Source organism: Diadema antillarum, unplaced genomic scaffold (assembly GCF_040938485.1).
Source record: "Diadema antillarum isolate AM-2024a unplaced genomic scaffold, OU_Dant_1.0 scf00000114, whole genome shotgun sequence".
NCBI lineage: Eukaryota > Metazoa > Echinodermata > Echinoidea > Diadematoida > Diadematidae > Diadema > Diadema antillarum.
Genome location: NW_027271003.1, coordinates 4,651,412 through 4,672,004, shown reverse-complemented (window position 1 = coordinate 4,672,004; position 20,593 = coordinate 4,651,412).

Sequence of the window (20,593 nt, the reverse complement as noted above, 5' to 3'; positions counted from 1 at the left end):
TTTCTAAATGCGATTCTAAAAAGGACTGGTTATTATTAAGTCGACATTATGCTTATCAGGGGATTTAAGCATGCGTGTCCCACCAGTATTGGATTCAGGGTTGATGCGTGACATGGGACGTGCCTTTTGCATTAGATTTGTTTGCAGTCTGTCAGTTGTTTGGGCGGAATTCACCCAGTAACGATTTCATCTCGGCGTCGCGAGAATAATCACGCAAAAAATCATCGGCTATCAAAATATGCGTCAACTGCATTATGCATAGAGCCTAATTACACACATCTATCCTATACATTGACACGCACAGCAATGGAGAGAAATACACCGATAACGTCTTTTATCCCCTGACACGTCGAATGGATAAATAAATAAATAAATATATAAATATATATATATATATATGTGTGTGTGTGTGTGTGTGTGTGTGTGTGTATACATATATAAAATCCAACATTATTTCAACAGAGTTATCAGATAATCAAGATTAAAGGAGTTATCAAAAGTATTTTTGAAAAGCACAATTTCAACTTCAACTATGCTGTTAGTAACGTGGTCAAAGAAGACCTATAACAGACCATTCAGAATTAAGGGAGTGAAGATATATACTTTCCATTCTTAACAAAAACAAGACTTTGTTTACTTATTTATTCAAAAATTGATATATTTATATTTTTTGTTTATCATTCTTTTTTGCCAAGGCCACATTTATTTTGCAGCTTAATTTCCCAATTCGTATATAGTGATGACGAATCACGCATAATCATCTTGGATCAGGATTTTTATGAAGTATTAACTTGAGCCACCTCAGCTTTGAAGGTTGAATATTCAAATCATAGCTTTACTGGATACTCTTGTCTTTTTTTCTCTATTCATATTCTTGAAGAGAGAGAGAGAGAGAGAGAGAGAGAGAGAAAGTGTGTGTGTGTGTGTGTGTGTGTGCGTGTGTGCATGCTTATTCCTTCCATTTCATGTATATCTGAACATTTGTTGAAGATTTGCAGGCCCTATCACACTTTTACTGAGTGTATAAGGCACGTTTATTGAGAACGATTTTCAAAAGGCACTGGACACAGGATCTATCTACCGAGACATTATGACAGAGAACAACCACTTTTTCTGCTGGAGAGCAAAGCGAATCAAAAGACATTAGGCCAACATAGTTATTAGAAATTTCGAATGAAAATACCGCAAAATAATAATAAGTATGTTCTGCTTATGTAGCGCATTACAATAACTTTACAATAATTTTTCCAATAATAAAACAGTTACAAAATACATGTGTAGTACAACACACATTATATAAAAACTAATATAAAAAAGGAAGAAAAAGGACAAAACCTCAGGTGAACTTCTAAAATGTGAGCAATCGATGCTAGAAAAGTGAAAACTTAGCCATTTCATAAAGCCATCGCATGTTCATACCAAATCCAATATGCTTTTATAGTAAGAAGAAGGTTTAGAACAGGTGGTGTGTATAATTCATGATACACAATATGCATTACATATACACGTATACACATGCATTATGTAACATATATTTACACGTATTTATATTGTCATATAAAAATGAACATTATGTAGTTATAAATGTGTCATAACAAGAGGTATAGTATCCATACTTTATACTTATAAAAAGCGTTAAGGATTAGAATTTGAGGAGATAACTATAATTTTACGGTCGACATAACATTATGCCATAGCGAGAAGCGAATTACAGTCACTTTAATCGCAATTAAATAACAGGTCGCCTTTAGTTCGAGACAGATATACAATGACAATAAAACATCAATCACGAAAAACATATCTCACTTACCATTTGAATATGCGATGATAGTCATTACCGTCAGTAGAAATAAATGCATGAAGTGTAATTCTCCCATCGCGATGTCGGAGAGAAAAATCAGCTTTATTTTCTCAATTTTTGTTAACTTGAACTGGTACGTTTCAGGTCTTCCTTTTATCTATTGTACCATTATAAGCTTGAACGACTGAAGCTTGATAAATATATCCAAAAGTTGTCGTTATTAACCACAATGAATACAAACCACATCCGCGTAGACTTGTTTCATGCGACAATCATTTTCTTAGTGCTCTGTTGTGGTATGGAATCCTCATTTCATACACTCTCTCGCCATCATCAGTTATTTCGCAGTCGTTATCGCAACCACACACTCAGTTAGCAGAATGACATACAGAGGTGTCGCTCTTCTGTATTCAGCTTGACTTTATAGCCGCCTGACACTCTGTAATGAAGGGTTATGCAGAATCATCCCTTTGTCTGACTCTGGTTGAATTAATTCTGAATATAGGGCCTATACTGATATACCTAAGTCCAGTCATACATTTCTTGGGAGGTAGCTCGTTTTTTAATTTTTTTTTGTTTTTTGTTTTTTGGTTGTTCTTTTTTTTTGGGGGGGGGGTGGGGGTGGGGGGGGGGGAGGTGTTGGGTAGGATGTGAATGCAATACGTGAATGATGTCTTTGTCAATGTACAAACATTAAAGATCGTGAGCTCTTATGCGCTACTTATGTATTTTTTCGGTGTCAAATCATCTTGTCCACTGCTTGATGACTGCCCAATGCAATAATCGCATTATTGCGCTGTTTTTCACGTTTTTAATGGTCCAATAATCCTACCTCCATGAAGTTGGCTTTTTGACGGTATGTCTTGCTATGTTTTTCGGTTGCAACATTCAAAGGAATTCAACTTTTCGCAGATTGGTGTAACTGCAGGCTATCCAACATGAACTTTTCTCCCTTTGAAAATGTGTGTGTGCGTGTGTGTGTGTTATGCATGTATGTGTGTATGTATATACATTGTACCTATCTATAAATTTACAAAGAGCACATATCAGTGATGTGATTGTGATGATTATTAAATAAGTAAGAAAATAAGATTTAGAAATATCTCCCCATCATAATTATTGATAATAATAATCTCATCGTGCTCGTGGTTTGGTCATCATAAAGATTTGTATAAAATATAGGGTCTAATTTATGCGCTGTCTGTATTTATCACAAAGATATTTTGACATCTTCGGAATTTCTCGAAGTCGATGACAAGAAGAATTGATTCATGTAAACAAATTAAACAATTTAAATTTCATTTGGATATGTAAAAGTTACATTGTACTTAGTTTGTTTATATGCAATTGTCATATTATATGCTTTGGCAGGAAATGAAATAAAAATGAAATGAAATGAAATGGAGAACGATTTTCTTCAATACACACCTAAATATCTACTTATTATCAAAACTTCAAGTTAATTTTTAAAATGATACATGCATACCCATTCTTATGTCAGATCATGTGCATATCCTATAGGGACTCGATTGGTGGGTTGTCTGTCGGGATAGAATGATGTCCTTACAGTGTTGTAGCTGCTTTTTACTTAAACGTCTAATGAAATACTATCCGTTGGTTAATTAAATCGAAATTTCGTTATAGCCGAAAAAATTAAAGTGAAGATGATAATTTTGGTACCCGAATTTACTTCGTATTATCCAACATTTCTTTATTACCATGTTCATTTTAACGGAAGTGCATTGTATTGATAACATAATCTCGTACTACCATTATTGCAAAACAATCAACCAAAGACAAAACTAACCAAGAAAGGAGAAGTCCACTTCAGATGCATACTTATTTCCTGTCATACTCCGCTTTCAACGACATGTGTTGCCTTTCAAGATTGCGAAATGTTGTTGTCACAACCCTACTGGAATGAACACAGTGTCCCACAGTGTGTTCACATAGTCGACTATGTGAAAACGCTCGAATTTAACAATGTGGAGATAATTTCACACTGTGATTTGGTTTTCAGATAGTGTTCACATGGTAATGTTCAGTACGTGTCACACTGTGAATTGATGATTCACAATGTGTTCAACCTGTTAAAAAGCTCGAATTTAACAGTGTGAAAATCTTCCACAGTGTGTTCACATTGGGTTCACACTGTGTTTCTCACACTGTGGACACTGTTTTTTTTTTTTTTCAGCAGGGAAGCTCAGTGTGTGGTTAGCACAAACTACCATGACACTTTCTGTTCGACAAGAAGTACAGTGCACTCCCGTTACAACGAAATTTCGATTAAACGAAGTGAAATCAGATCCCAAAATCATCGGCATTAAAGTAAATGATACGATTCCTGGAACGCACATAACAGACTGATAATTTTTAGCTCTCTTAACCCTCTGCATGCCACTTTGATTTGCTGTCCATAACTTTGTCTGCAAAACTTGTGCACATTTGCCTCATTGGCACAGAAAGGTCTAAAGGGATGGCACAGTATTGGTGAAGATGAGAATTGGGCTTGAAACTTCTTGCGAGATACCAAAAAACCACTTATGAAAATAGTACAAAGCATACCATTCTAAGAGGAATTCAAAGTTTATTTGAGGAAAATTGGGTTTGGAATGACTGAAACATCCAAAAACAAAGTAAAACAAGCGATCGTGAAAAAGTGAGGGTCCCATACAATCGCCCTGTTATGGATATCTCAGCCATTTCAAAACAAATTTTCATTAAATAAACGTTGAATTATACAAGCTCTTTCGTATTTCATAAGAGGTTCCTCATTTTCTCACAAAAAAAGTAGAAAGCTGAAACTAGGTCTCAACCAAAATTATACGATCCCTTTAAAATTTTATTCAGTCAGAGTATCTTCATAAGTACCGGGCAGAGTTTTTAAGTATACAACAAACTGTTTCCTTGCGTACCATCCTTGAACATACGCCAACACGACGTGCAGTTATAGCTGTCCATATTATATCTGCAAACACTGGCATAGTGTACGTTGATGCAAAATGACATTTTCGAAGGGTATAAAACGAACCACCAATGAAAGCACAAGATATAAAAGAAGAACAAAGACAAACCTCGTAAGATGCGATATCTCGGTAGATAGCTTTGTTTAGGAACATAAAAGATACGAATGCATAATATATTATAAAAGTTTCCGTACTGCCATTTTCGTGTAAACTCAAAACTGCATCCACATCTTAAGGTATAACTTGACTGTGAAAACTTACACTACGCCTATCATCTTAATAAAAAAAGATCATGTGCCATCAGTCATAATTATGACAATAACAACACTTTCCTTTAAATTCACATGGACTTGAAAAAGGACAGTTTATGATGTCCAAACGAATATGAGATACGAATTGCAATTTCTTTTTAAAATAGCATGAAAATTCGATTACGTTTTCATTCGGAACTATCTCATTAAAGGTGATATTTATCTCTTTAATGTAAATAGTTAGATCGATTCGATGTACATTTCTGCACAATCACGCATACAAAGAACTTATTGAAAATATTATGTGATTGCAAGGAGTACATTTTTTTTTGTGTATTTATTTCATTTTTTAGTGCAGCGATGATGAGAAATAAGGCAACGCGATGTATTACGCAAACAGAGGGTCAAAACTTGCTCTGGCACTTGTAGCAATGCAATTAAGTTTGCGGGTTTGAAGTGACTTCCTTCGGAAGGAGAAGGAGAAGGAAGGATGAACGGAAAGAATTCATGGCACTTGCACTATATAATTATACCTATTAGTTACACGATCCAATGTGATTTTCATTGCTTGTAACAAAATCACTGCTGCTTAACCTGGCTGCTCGACAATTTACTTGCTATTTGCAGATGATAAATTATGCCTTGTTCATAACAGGTGCTTTCCCTATATTCATGGTATTTGTTTTGAAACTATGTTTCCTAAACTACGAAAACCTGTCTAATTAATGTCCCATCGATATGAACTTCAATTTTGTCTAAAGGTCATGACAATAATCTTAAGTGCTCCTCTTCTCTTTACAGTTCTAAGATATGCACTTAGGTCCTATTCTCATCCAGATGTAAAAATCATCCTCATAAAATCGCTTTCGCTTTCTTTGATGAGGAGACTTTCGCATACACAATGCTTTCTTCTCCATTGTCATGCTTTCCCATGAAATCTGCCTTTCACTTCCTCAATGGGGAAGTTTAAAATTAGATTTATAAAGCGTGTATGTATAACTTGTACAATGTAATGCACGTCATGTCAAGTGATTATTGATACGCTCTTCACATATAGCTCAAAGCACTTTCAAAAGTGCAGAAATTGAACATTTGTAAGTACAATCTGCTATAAGATTTACACATACATAATATACATATACTAATTTTCTCTCTTGAAATTGATATTTACATAAATCATTGAATGTAACAATATCAACTATCTAATGTACAAAATAACCAAAACATGTAAAACAGTTGATATCTAACTACATAACCAAAACACTTTTAATGCAGACTCCATCAAGAGCAACACAATCCCTTTCCTCTTTACTACAGGGTAAGATAAGGAGCAGGAAAATGAAACATCCAATCTCTCCTCCCTCTTTGTCATTGCTATCATAAATTTCCTATACGATATGCACTGGTTTATATGTAGTCGACGACGCAGGAATAAGAATGTGTTGATTCATTTCATGAGTGTTGAGTACAATGGACTCTCGATATAACGAAGTCCTCGGGACCTGCAGCTCTATTGCGTTATGTCGAAATTTCGTCATTACATAACAAATAAAGAATAGAAAAATACAACGCAGATAAGGTTGCGGCCTGAATTTTTATTTCGTTGCAACCGGAATTTCGGAAGAACCATGTTCGTTATGACGAGATCACACTGCCCTTGATTAGTTTATCCGTTTGTGAGTGAGTATGTGTGTGTGTGTGTTTTCAACCACATAATACTTCTGTCGTTGCTTAATTACACAATTTTAGATATAATATGTATGCTGAAGCCCGCCGCACGAGGAGGCAGGTGAAGACTCGATGGCGTCATCATGCACAGTATCGAACGTATTCGCCTTTGCTATCTTGGACATGACGTATGAACTGCTCTTGTTTCCTTTGGTAGACTGAATAACTCGATGATTTGCATACTGCCTGGAGTCCTCGGATGTATTTTTTCCATTCTCATAATTCTGGAAAAGGATGCTGGACGTATCATAAGCATGTTCCTGAAAGGAATGGGTGCCCATCTTCCCCGCTCTGTGATCGAAGGGAATCTGAGGGAGACTGCACGAAGCCAGTCCAGGTCCACTACTAAAATCAGCAGTACTTTGTTGCGGAATCTCGTAAACAGGATCGGTCCCCGCGTCGCCTTGGGAACCATTGCTAATCATGCGAAGAGGCGACATTGGTAAGACTTGTGTCATTTCTCCTGAACGTTGTTGACCATCGGAACGACGGGCAAGCCTTCGTGAGACAAAACAGACAATTACAGCGCAGACTACTAACGCAAATCCTACTAAGACAGATATAATAATCATCCAGTACAGGTCCCATGAGCCTATTGAATTCCCGCCAGTGACTCCCCTGGTAGAAATTAGTGTGGTTATCACAGTAGAGTCTATCGGTGATGGCGCTCTTTCTTTGTACTCATCGGTAGTGCATTCTGTGGACGCATTTGCACATGGATCACCAGCTGGCCCTAGATTATTTAGAAACCTGCACGAAACTCTTTCATACAATGGAGTGATGATTTCGCAAGTCAAAATACCATTATCTATTATTTCCATAACATCTTGAGCAACCAGTAGCTTTGGTCCATCCTGCAGCTGCAAAAATTCATGCTCCCCTCGATTTTCTCTGATTATACGACCATTGTGGTACCAACGAAAAACGGCGTCCTTGAGAGCATCGATTATGATGTAACATTTGAGGACTCTGGTTTGCTGATTGTTTTCTAATTGAAGCCTCAGGTTTCTGTTAGTGTCTGACATGATAGCTGTACTGTATTTGCAGTCAGAAACAGTAGACCTGTTGGCGTGATTGATAAAAATTACTGACATGTTTGTTGATGACCCGGCGATGTTGGACGCTTCGCAAGTGACGCTTATTGTAAAATCAGTCGTTGAATTGGTCAGGATAATGGTGAGGATGGAAGAGTCAGAGTTGCAGATGAGACCATAATTTGGTCCGCATGACCACGAGACCCTATCAACTTCTGGAAATCCTTCAGCACGACAAAATAGGGTGACCTCAGCTGTCAGTGGTGGAGCAAGCTCAATTTGATTCGGAATGATTTCCACCACAGGTGAATGAAAGACCTGAAATGGACCTATCGAGCAATTGACACTTCGGCCTGGAAATGCCGAGCTCGTTGCCACACAAACGAATGATTTTCCATGTAGGGAACGCTGAACAACCTGCTGAGCTTCCAAGTAGCTATTTGTTTCTAGTTCTGTGGTAGGAATGACTGCCGAATGTGCCGCACGTTCAATCCATTCGTAATCAACCTCGGGCTTGCATGATGGCCCTCGGCATTCAACGGTGATTGTCTCACTTTGCCGAAGACGGAGACTATGTGGTCCGGAACATATGAGTTCTTCCTCACTCATGAAGAATTGCACTTCTAGTCTACCAAACCCAGATATGGCAAAAGGTGCACTGGGGTCTGTAACGCGAAATACACATCTGTACTTATTGTCCAGTGCCCGGTTGACAACTCCAAACTGAAGTGTAGATGTTATTACACCGTCAGAAATACCGTGCGTGATCGTCACCGTATTCGAATTAACAATCCTTCGAGTTTGCCCATTCTCCCAAGACACTGATTCAGAAGTAAACTGACTGTCAAGAAGCAAAGTGCAGCTGAAGCTAGCGGAATCGCCTTCTTTCGCCGTCACGCTGACAGGCTGCAGTGTGAATTCAAAGCTGTTGTTACCTCTCAGGCAGATTGCAGTAAACACAAAAGCCAATATTTGTTCGGAAAATCCCATTGTATTATCCTAGACGTGAAAAATATCGTCGAAATGATAGATTAGGTTAAAAGCATAAGATTCAGTTTGATTATTAGTAGGTCAGTCAATGCACAATTATTGTTTGGAGATACGCCCTTAGTTTCAATAGCAGAGATGGAGGATGTGTCTTAGAACGGTGCTTGAACAAACGATTTCGATAGCACTGCGTATTGATAAAATGTAGGTTTACCCTTCACGGAAGCACTGCAAACTAATTCTGTGTAGCGTTCGTGGGGAAGTTTCAACACTCTGTAAGCATGGTGCGAATAATGAGAGTCTGAGGCTGCCATGTATGGCTTGGCACGATGATAATGAGAAGAGTTTCGCCACTTATACACATTATCTCAATCGAGGTTCTGGACTGTGAAAAGCGCTCTGCTTAAATGATGACAGTCTTAACGATTCACCTATTTTCAGTTTCTATGTGGGTGTTTTCAAACTATTGTCATGCAGTCGAGAAGGATGTTTCCAAACATTTGTCATTTCTGTTGAAGGAAATTTCCTTCTGACAAATGTTAACATATCATTGGCCTTTCCTTGTAAGCATAAAGTTGAAACCTAAAGATCCTCACGGTGATCTACTTTCATTTAATAGGGGCTGCTCCTAACCCTTTATATAGCAGAAAGTGGCGAGTGTAAGGCAAGTCGTGCCGTGCATGATGTAAGCGCCCCATTAAGAAAGGGAAAGAATGAAAACTAGAGAAGAAATAACGTGGAAAGGGAGGCAGGGTTGGTGGAGTACAACGACACCCCCCCCCCCCCCTCTCTCTGCCTGTAATCCCTGCAGCTTAAATGGTTGGTATGGTTTCGGTCGAGATGCGGCTTAATTAAGGTTTCTAACTTTTTTTGATAATGGTTACTTTTCTTTTTAAGATAATGAGAAATCTCTTATGGGATATGAAAGAGTATATTTTTCTAGGAGAAATGTAAAGTTTATTTGTCGGAAATTGGTTTTGAAATGACTAAGATATCCAAAAAGTGATCTATAAAAGCGGGACCCATCTTCTTTTTTAGGATCGCTTTGTTTTACTTCTTTTTGGATAACTCAACCATTTCAAAATCGATTTTCATGAATTGAATTTCGAACTATTCTTAGAATTATATGCTCTTTAACATTTCTTGAAGTGTTTTTTCCATAAGTATTTTATTTCAGATATATTTATTTTGTGTTTTATCCGCACGGACCTGTGAGGAAGAACAGTCTCCGGACTGCATGTGTCGTGCATAAATAAAAGGAATGAAATGAAATCTCACAAAATGTTGAAAGTTAAATCCTCATCTCAATTCTCATTTCAACCAATACCATACCATCCCTTTAGGGTGTAGGCCTATTCCTAAACCGACAAATATCATTTTGTGTCTAACTTTTTATTTCACTCATTCATTTTGCGTTTTCCTTTGTGTGTGCTTATGCATGTGCTTGTGTGTCTTATCAAACAACAAAAATAGGCTCCTGATTACATTATCTTGTAGTTTATATGTAACCCAAATGTTACACTCCCGAGTTCATAAATAAAGAATATCACACCTGGGATTAAGTTTTGACAAAATAATCCAATGAAAAACTTTATTAGCTTGTTTGTTGTTCAACAAAGTACATCATTCAATTCAATTTGTTCACAGACTCAATTGTAACCTTTGTTACATTAGCATTTATAACAAAATATTTGCCAGTGTATGACGATAATTCGACTCGTTGCTGTCTCTTTGTCTCTCTCGCCGGTTATCCTGTCGACGAGCCCAGAGTAGTCACAAACCAGTCGTACACGGTAGATGATGCAATGCTCAATAGTCGTCAGTCACGCTGAACCAAGCAAAGGCTGGCCAAAGCTCTCATCAAAATATATATCTATTTAAAAGAGTTTACAAGACACAGGACTTAATAATATAGTGTCTTTCCGATCAATAACATTTCTTCGGGAGTAAGGAAGTCCACTCAAAAATCTGATCTGATACATTATCTTTACATTCTTGCCTCATAACATATGAGCGCATTAGACAGTACAAAAATCTCCAATCGTATACATTCAAATGTTTGTCAATCCATTTTGACACACAAGTGCTTACGTCAGTGTAGCTTCTCAAACTTCAATTTAACACTTCCAACGTTCTGAATTATATGCAACACTGCTGCCACAATTGAATAAAGCTTTGATCTATCTGATCGACCTGGCAGTACAATTGCTTCATTTGGGGTCAAATATTTGTGACTCCCATTCAAATCTCATAGTTTGAGTGGAAATGATGCTGCGCGCACACACAGTAATTACACTGAGCAGTTGTATACTTTACCATGCATGTACAGTTAACATGTACACATTACGAAGAAAATGAATATATAACTTTTTTATATTCACAATCGCACAACTATTCCTCACATAATTCTTTGCAAGGTTCTTTAGTCCTCCCCTCTAGAGTAAACATTCCACAATTCAATAGTACAGTGACCTCTGCCAGACTGCCACTCACAGGGAACGTTAGTGAACATAAATCTGTCAGTCCAAACGGGGGGGGGGGGGGGGGGTTGCTCACTGTAGACCTCAATGTTTATGAGCATAGCCTCACTTTCTCTGAGTGTGAGGATCTACAGGGCATCTCGATATACATGTATGCAAACAAATATCTGACTTCTAATTCCAATTGTCAGCTTCCCAATTTTGTATGTCTAGTAATGAACTGGAGTGTATGCATAACCGTGTCCATTCATAAAACATTCAACCCACAAATACCTTGTAGTGCATTGTAATATCACATCTTCAAATAATACACAAGCATCAATCATTGATCGTCAATACTTTTGGCACAATATATAATTACAAACATTCTCCAGTGCAATACACAACATGAGAAGTACAATGACTTACCTATTTAAAAGAGCCAACACTCGTTTTCACAACAGGTTGTTCCACACGGCAGTCAATGGATGTACGTGCCACAACCAGTTGTATCACAGGCACATATAATAATATTGATGATGCTTGTAAGGGTTTACCAGTATTTTGTGGTAACCTCTCAGCAGATAAATGTGTGAGAAAACTTTCTGGATCACGCAGTCGATGTAACAAGCAAAGTGGATGCAGGCCTCAAAGCGCTGGCAGGAAGCAGATATACCTATTTGCTCTAGAGCCATGGGCTTTTATACTTTTCCGTCTTTATGTGAAATGTTGATATTACAAACTTTCTCTAGAAATTCAAAAACTTCCAGGAAGTTAACTGGCCAAAAGAAATTTCATTGGTTCATATTTCTATGACATCATTCAAAGTCTGCCTTATTGGCTGGAGGTCACTCATTCCCCTCGACTTCCAGGAACATTACTGACGTACTGACCATTCACTTGGCCAGAAAGTCTTAACATTGACCAAGGGCAGTAGCGACAGGCTTTCCAGTCACTACAGGGCTTTAAAGCTGCACTCCTGTGACCTTGGTCACTAGAGCTGCTTCCTAACCAGCATAGCTATATAACACAATGTTTGCGCTCATGCAAAACACTGATCTATACGTAACATATACCAGACAAATGACATAGCATAAGTTATAAAAGCACTCAATTAAAATGTAGATACATACCTCTCATTTGCATTAATGATGTATTAAACGTAACCAACACACATATATATCTTTTATGCTGAAGTGTGTGGATCACATTTTGTCTAAACATATTACATAACAAATAATAATCTTGCAAACAGTTATACCGCTTACAGCTATTGATAATATATAGCACAACAGTATGTCTTTTGTAGTATACAGTGTGACACAAGCAGAGAAAATCTAGTAATGTGTGGATTTACCTTACTTTGACCCTATAAAGCCCAAGCTATTTTGACCCCTTCAAGGCCCAAGGGGGGGGGGGGGGGGGGGGGGATGACCGTCATATTTGGCACATAGGTAGAGCAACTCGTACTTTACGTGGCCCAACTTTTGAAATTTCTGAAGGTCATCCACTGAGGGCGCTATTTACCAAAATATAAAGAAATACATAGGAAATATGCTAAAATCATGTTTTTTTCTTTTTATTTCTTTATCCCCAGTATATATTATGTTTTTATTTTATATCAATCAATGAATGAATCATTTTCATATTCACCACAAAGGAAAATCAAGTCAACCTTGACTATTAGTTATGGTGGACATTTCTCAAGGTTAACATGTGAGGGCGCCAATCATTACAATATAATGAAAAATAATGAAACCCATGAAACCCATGACGTATTGCTTGGAATGGGTAGGCCTATATATATTTTTATCACATTTCATATTTCCAAAACATTAAATTTTGAGTTTGCAGATTGATAATATGATGGACAACCTAATGATATCACAGGCAAAGCATGTGTGAAGATAACACAAAATAAAATGGTAGTCTTTGAAAAATGCTGTATTTTCGATTATTTCTATATATCTATTGTGTGATGCCTACGTCATATAGAAAATAAAGGAAATAATAAGAAGACCATTTCCGGGTAATTCACAACCATAATTACATCATATTTTGGTCCTTCAGCAAATTAGAGTCAAGAAAACCCCCATTTCATCCATTATGATAATTGTTAAATGAAATTGGAACAGAAAATCATGCAAAATCTGACGAACATGGTTGTCAGTTTACGGTTGCCATGGCAACCAGCGATATCGGACATAGCTAAATTATTATATCAAAATGTTTGTAATAAGATCTTAGGAAAAGTACTAAATTTGGTTGAAATCGGGTAAAGGGTGTAGTCGTGGCAAACAAAAATATGGTAGGGGCACAATGTGCCCCCCCCCCCCCCCTTGGGCTTTATAGGCCCGTTAAGGCACACGCAGAGCTATTGGAAATTGGGGGGGGGGGGGAGAGAGACAGAGAAATGGGAGAGAAAGGAATAAAAAAGAGGACAGAATTTGGGCTAGACGTGCACTCGCTACGTCATTGTCACAGAAAATGTGGGTCTACAGTTAGAACCAGTCCACTCTGTATAGGCTTTGCCCATGGTAGGACACTGTCTCTAAATACACTACTACTAAGGAGGTATAAATACCTCCTTGGTTTGTCCCAGCAAGAATGACCTTCCTCTTCTGAGCGCGCTATTTCACGAATTAGCGCTCTAGTTGACGAACCAGACCAAGATTTTGGGGGAAATTTTCCCGATCAAATAGCGCGCTATCTGCGTCTTCACTGCACAGATAGCGCGCTATTTTGACATCGGACTAGTTTGGTAACCGCAAGATAGCGCGCTATTTTGAAACTTCGGTCGTTTCTCCTGATGTGCCTACACACCAACAAAAGGAGGGGTGCTTAAAGGGATCGTATAGTTTTGGTTGAGACCTAATTTCGGGTTTCTAACATTTTTTGGTGAGATATATATGAAAAAGCATGTAATTCTGTGAGGAATTCAATGTTTATTTGATGAAAATTGGTTTTGAAATGGCTGAGATATCCAAAAAAGAGCGATTCTAATAAAGTGTGGGACCCACACTTTATTACGATCGCTTTGTTTTACTGTGTTTTTGGATGTTTCAGTCATTCCAAACCCGATTTTCATCAAATAAACATTGAATTCCTCTTAAAATGGTATACTCTGTCATAAGTGTTTTCTTGGTATCTCGCAAAAAGTTAAACGCCCAATTCTCATCTCCACCAATACTGTACTATCCCTTTAAAACAATATCCCTAGACTGGCTAGCTTGCTTCATCCTTGAGTTTTGTTACACCTACATAGTCTAACACCAGCAGGGGCATTTCACAGGACTTGACCAGTCTCAATACCCATTGGCTTACAATTGGACATTGGCTACTGGGGTCAAAAAGCTGGAGGGGGGAATCTGAAGACTAATCGGGGGGGGGGGGGGAGGGTTACTAATACACTGGTTGAGGGGTTGATGGAAAACAGGTGGGGAACGGACGTCAGATGAGGGATAGAATGGAGGGGTATCATGGGTCTTCCAAGGAAGTTGGAATCTAGTCTGATGACATTCTTAAATTTTGGTGGGGTTTCAGTAGTGATGTAAGCTTGACATTGGAGTTTGGCACACTAACATAAACTAACCTCTTAATCAGGATGACTGTGTCTCGCGGGAGTATTAAACCGTTGGCTCAATAGAGGTGAGACGTTGAGTGATGTCGTACAGACCTCAAAGCACTAGCAACTTTTTGCAAAAACGGAGTCCAAAAGTCGCGTTTATAGAACATTAGTTAGGGAATTAAACAGGCAAGAAAAAAACAACAACAACATTGCTAAGGACTATACATACGGGGGTACATAATTTTATGTGACGGTGTGGGATCCTCGGCAAGGGAGCGAAGCGACCGTGTGGGGGATGGTCTGGGAGGGGGATACCCCTTCCCATAAGGACTTTTTGTAAAAATAGAGTATAAAAGTCGCGCTTATGAAACATTTAAATATAATTTCTAGAGAATTAAACATAGTAAAAAGAATTTACTATCACTATCGTGATCATAACTAATATGCAAACTATTCGTGTTACATGACTATGAGTACGGACAGCGCGAGCGAGCCACTCTCATTTTGCCATTCGTCTGAAGATCGATGTATTCATTTAAAGCTAAAACTAAATCGCATTGCTCGAGCAATAAAAGTTGTTCTTATATTACTAGAAAGCATATAAGAAAAGTAAAAATGTTTGGTGGATGTGGGAAAGATGGTTATTGTGAATGTGAAACGGTTACCCAAATTTGGCAGGACCTCCTTGTCATAATTTCACGGTGTAACAGTTCTATCATTAATGTAACCAACTTTGGAAAACTCTTTGGATTTTGTAACGATGAATTTGCTTCATATTCATTTCTTTATGAAATATCACATTTACAGTTGCAAGTTGTAATAGTCTCCCCAATATTGTGTATAGCATTCAAATCTTTGGTTAAAAAAAGAAGGAAATTGAATATTACAATAATAGCAAAAAAGAAACACAAACTAACTACAAATTTCAAGAAATGGCGTTTTGAGATTTAACTCCTCCATGAAATCCTCATCTAGGCCGTTGGAATGGACATGACCATTGTAAAGTACATGGAATGCTTATCATCGTGCCATGTTTTATTTGTCTTTCTGTATGTATAGAGAAGGCCATAATGCATTACTCACCTGTAGTCGCATTTAGTGCATGTAGTACAAATGTACTGGTAACACTGCCATCTGTTGTCGATTCCGGCTCTTCAGGGTCAATTTCTGAGATGGTATAGCCTTCTTTGGCATTGACCTGACCTGATAATGATTGTATTTAACCCTTTACCTTCAGGTGTAGGGTTTGCAGGACATAACCTTGCGGAGTAGCTGGATTTGGGCCAGCTAGGTTGGATGGCGGGGCGATTTACGTGTAGCTTAATATCAGAGTTGATATTTTCTCTTTTATTTATCTATTCATTTACTTATTCATCATTATTATTATTATTATTATATATATATATATATATTTTTTTTTTTGGGGGGGGGGTGTTGTATGTGAATGAATTAGGGTATGTGTGTGGAGTGTCAGTGTATGTGTGTTGGGATGAGGATGTTTGGGGTGTGTGTGTGTGGGGGGGGGGAATGTAGTTGGTGTGGATGTTCAAGTTATGTTTGGGTAATGTGGATCTCCATGCCCCCTGGTTTTGCTTGATCTAGTCTGTAATGCACACACCTTTTTTCACTTGCTAGGGGAGGATGAAACTGTTAAAGAGGATGGCGAGTAACTGATCAGTGGGAATCAGTGGGAATGCAGGGGGATGATGGTTCCAATCCTTGTGGGATTCATTTAAGAGAACATTATATCTATTGTTGTGTGAAAATTGTTTGCTTCAGAATGGTCTCATATTCAAGTAATGTGCAGATTAATGTTTCCAGATTAGCATGCCTGTATATACAGTGACGGGGCATTAAACTGCACGTTACTTGAATATGAGACTATTCTGAAGCAAACAATTTTCACCCAACAATAGATATGCAATGTGAATCCCACAAGGATTGGAACAATCATACCCCTGCATTCCCACTGATTTCCACTGATCAGTTACTAGCCATCCTCTTTGTCATTCTTTAGTTTGTTTGTTTGCTTTTTTTTAAATTCTCCTCCCCCTCTCGGATCTTCGTCTTTGAACAAGATCTGAATCGTATCTTGTAACTCAATGTTCTGCCTTTTTTTAACAATTACTCTACATTGTTCTGTGATTGTGTTATTTCAATCATGTAAATTGTTGTAAATAGTGTGATTTTGTATATTTTTTCAATAAAACAAATACAAAAATGTAAGGTGGTATATACACGGGGCACACTCGAGGACGCATTGGCAAGGCTCCTATCTGTACACTAAATTTTCTCACAAGTAAATATTAGTGTATAGATGAGTATCACAATTTTCTATGCTTTATAATAGTAATATAAGACTAATTTTTATTGCTCGAGCATTTCGCCTTTTCCGTTATGAAATTGACAACTTTTTGGCTGCGTTCACATAGTCATAGAAGTATACTATTCGGGTATTCGTGCTCGTTTTTCGAGGGCACGCGAATAGCTTGAATCGAACGATAGGATTTCCTCACACCGGTTCACATAGGAGGGCACTATTCGAAAGTACCGAATAGCTGCGAAAAGTAGAGCAAAGTGGGAATCGAGCTTGTTCGATTTCCTTGCAGCGTATACCGTCTCTCGTTTATGAAATAATTACACTTTTGGTCTGGATTTGCCCTTTTGCAAAAATAAACATGCAGACTGACATTCTGATGCAGTTTAGAAATTGTTAATAAGATTTGCTGGGATGTAGGAGGAAGAAATCCTCACTGCATGGGATGGTGAGTTGACGGTGCGGGTGATGGTGTAGTCGGTGCTCGAATACCGAATACCGAATACCGAATACCGAATACGTCTAGATGTGAACGCAGCCTTAGAGTAGTCTGGCTTCCAGACCCTCTGCCCATACTATTTCGCTATTCATGATATTGACGCCCTCAACGTCGAAAACTAGTATAGATTAAGTTGATTTCGGCAAAGGCGGCGACTTCGTCGCCGCGGAGTCCAGTTGGCAAAGGGTCTGGAAACCAGACTAACTTAGAGAAGAACTTCCCCTGCGTGGGAATTATTTTTGGATAATGACATCACCAGAAAACAACAACAAGACGACTGCAGCTATTTGGACGTACGAGTCGCACGCGCTCTGTGCTTCGATATCGCCGCGATATGTTGACTAAAGCCTAGCTCACACCTTTGCGTTTCGAGCTTGCGTTCAGCTGCGTATTGCCCGAACGCAGTCTAACGCAGCCCAACGCAGCACTACGCAATGAAACGAGCTAATACGAGGTTAATACGCAGACTAACGCAGAGGCTTTGCGTTCTAGCTCGCTAGTTTGAAATTTTTTCAAACATCCGCAACTGAACGCAAGATCAAAATTCATACGAGCTAAGACGAGGGACAACCAGCTAGTGCGAGCAAGGACGAGCAAGGGCGAGCGACAACGAGCTGCTTAACGCAGGCCAACGCAGCTTTACTTTGAACTGCGTTTCACTGCGTATGGTTACGATACCTGCTCGCTTCACCTCGACTTACCTCGCTTTCGTTCGCGTTACCTCGCTTTACCTCGCATCACCTCACTCTACTCCTAGTACTCTGCTCGCATTAGCAAGGACCGTTGCGGATGTAACTCGCTTCATTGCGAATCTAGCTCGTCCGTCGCTCGCTCCCCCTCGTTCATCCTCGCCTTACCTCGTTCCTCCTCGATCCTGTTCGATGCTGCTCGCTTTAGCTCGCTATGACTGCGTATACATCTGTTCATACAAAATCTAGTTAGATTTAATTAGAATTCACTTAGTTGACTAAGAAACACAATATGCTTATCAAATCATGAAGCTTTTGGAATGATTGTGTGCTTTCAGCAACATCAGATTCAAACATATCAGTTTTTAAAAACACCTCAAACTGAGTTTCCCGCTGTTATTGTAGGTTTTGTGGAAAATCTGTTTTTTTCTCAGAATTGTATTACCACTCAATGTATATGGCTGAAAAGTAATTTTTTAACACAGTAATATGCTCTGTTTAGTCCTCAACAACTGCAGGTAATGAGCAAGGTTGTCATTCCTGTTATAGTGACCGTAGGCAAGCCCTTTTGAAATAACCTGTAGTGAAAATAATGTCCTGACCCAAAGCGACATTAAGGGTGACCCTATAAGGAAAAGTTGACTTCAGACCATGAAAACAATATTCATAATCGATTTCATTGACCCAGAAAACCTATAATACAGATTTTGAAAATTATCGTGAAATGTTTACTTTTTTAAACAATGGAAGTGACTTTTGAATTTCAGATGGCGGTCATATTGGATTTGGCCAATATGGCCTCAGGGCGCCCTTCTTGGCGCCCATAAAAATTGAAATACACTAGTATGCTTTTGGCAACACGTGTACCAAATTTACTGCTTTTTGAAGAATTTGAACCAAAAAGTCCTTGTGCCCCCCCCCCCCCCGTAACTGTAAAATGTCAAAATGTTTATACCAGTGAAGCTCTCTACGAGCTTATACGCAGCAGGGCGAATTGATACGCAGCGGATCGAGCCGGAACGAGTAACAGTCGAGTGGATAAGCAGTGAAACGAGGAGAAGCGAGTTCATGCGAGCTGCTACGAGCTAGTGCGAGATGCCAGCGAGCAACGAACGAGTGGCGAACGAGGTACACGCGCAACGGAGCGAGCAATCTTCGTACTGAATCGTACTGTTACGAGCAAAAGCGAGCTGGAGCGAGGTGAAAAGCAAACTAAGGCAACCGTAGGCAACCATTTTGTACAAAATATACGAGCTACAACGCAACAATGTGACTGCTACAAAATATTTTGCCGCGGAGTGCTGCGTTAGGCTGCTTTAAGGCTGCGTTCGACTGACGCAGCTATACGCAGCTAAAACCGCAAAGGTGTGAGCTGGGCTTTAGGGGAAGGCTAGTAACTGATCAGTGGGAATCAGTGGAAATGCTGGGAGATGATTGTTCCAATCCTTATGGGATTCATTCAAGAGTTCATCTATTGTTGTGTGAAAATGATTTGCTTCAGAATGGTCTCATATTCAAGTAATGTGCAGTTTAATGCTTCCAGGTTAGCGTCCCTGGTCAGTGACGGAGCATTAATCTGCACATTACTTGAATATGAGACCGTTCTGAAGCAAATCATTTTCACACAACAATAGATATACAATGAACTCTTGAATGAATCCCACAGGGATTGGAACAATCATCTCCCAGCATTTCCACTGATTCCCACTGATCAGTTACTAGCCTTCCCCTTTAAGCATTGTTTTAAGGGTGGGATTTCACGGAGCACGCGAACGATTTGCGAAGGACGCGAATGGCAAAATCCAGCATTCGTATTTTAGTCTGCAAAAGTTCGCCAAACGGTCGTGAGCGTTCGGAAGCGTCGTCAGTTGTTCGCGAATGTCGTTTTTACTTCGGCGAGAATTTCAAAAAAGTTTGAATTTTTTTGCGAACCTTTTCCGCACACTTGGTCGTGATTTGCTCGTGAATTGTTCTCGAAATTGTCTTGAAAGCTTCGTCATATGCGCAAGACCTTCGCATAGTGACACGCGCGATGTTCGCAAAATGTTCGTGAAACCCCAAACAGACTCCGAAACTTTGGAGAATGTCTCGCGTATGTTACGCGAAATCTGCGAAGTTTTTCCGATCATTTTACGACGTAATCGCAAACGGTTCGCGTACCTTTTGAGACATTCTCGCGAACGTTTAGCGCACGTTTGGGTGATGCATGATTTATACGTTTTCTGCAGGTAAAAATTGTAGAATACATCTAAACATCAAAGAATTATCAACAACTATAGTAACAAAAGAAATTA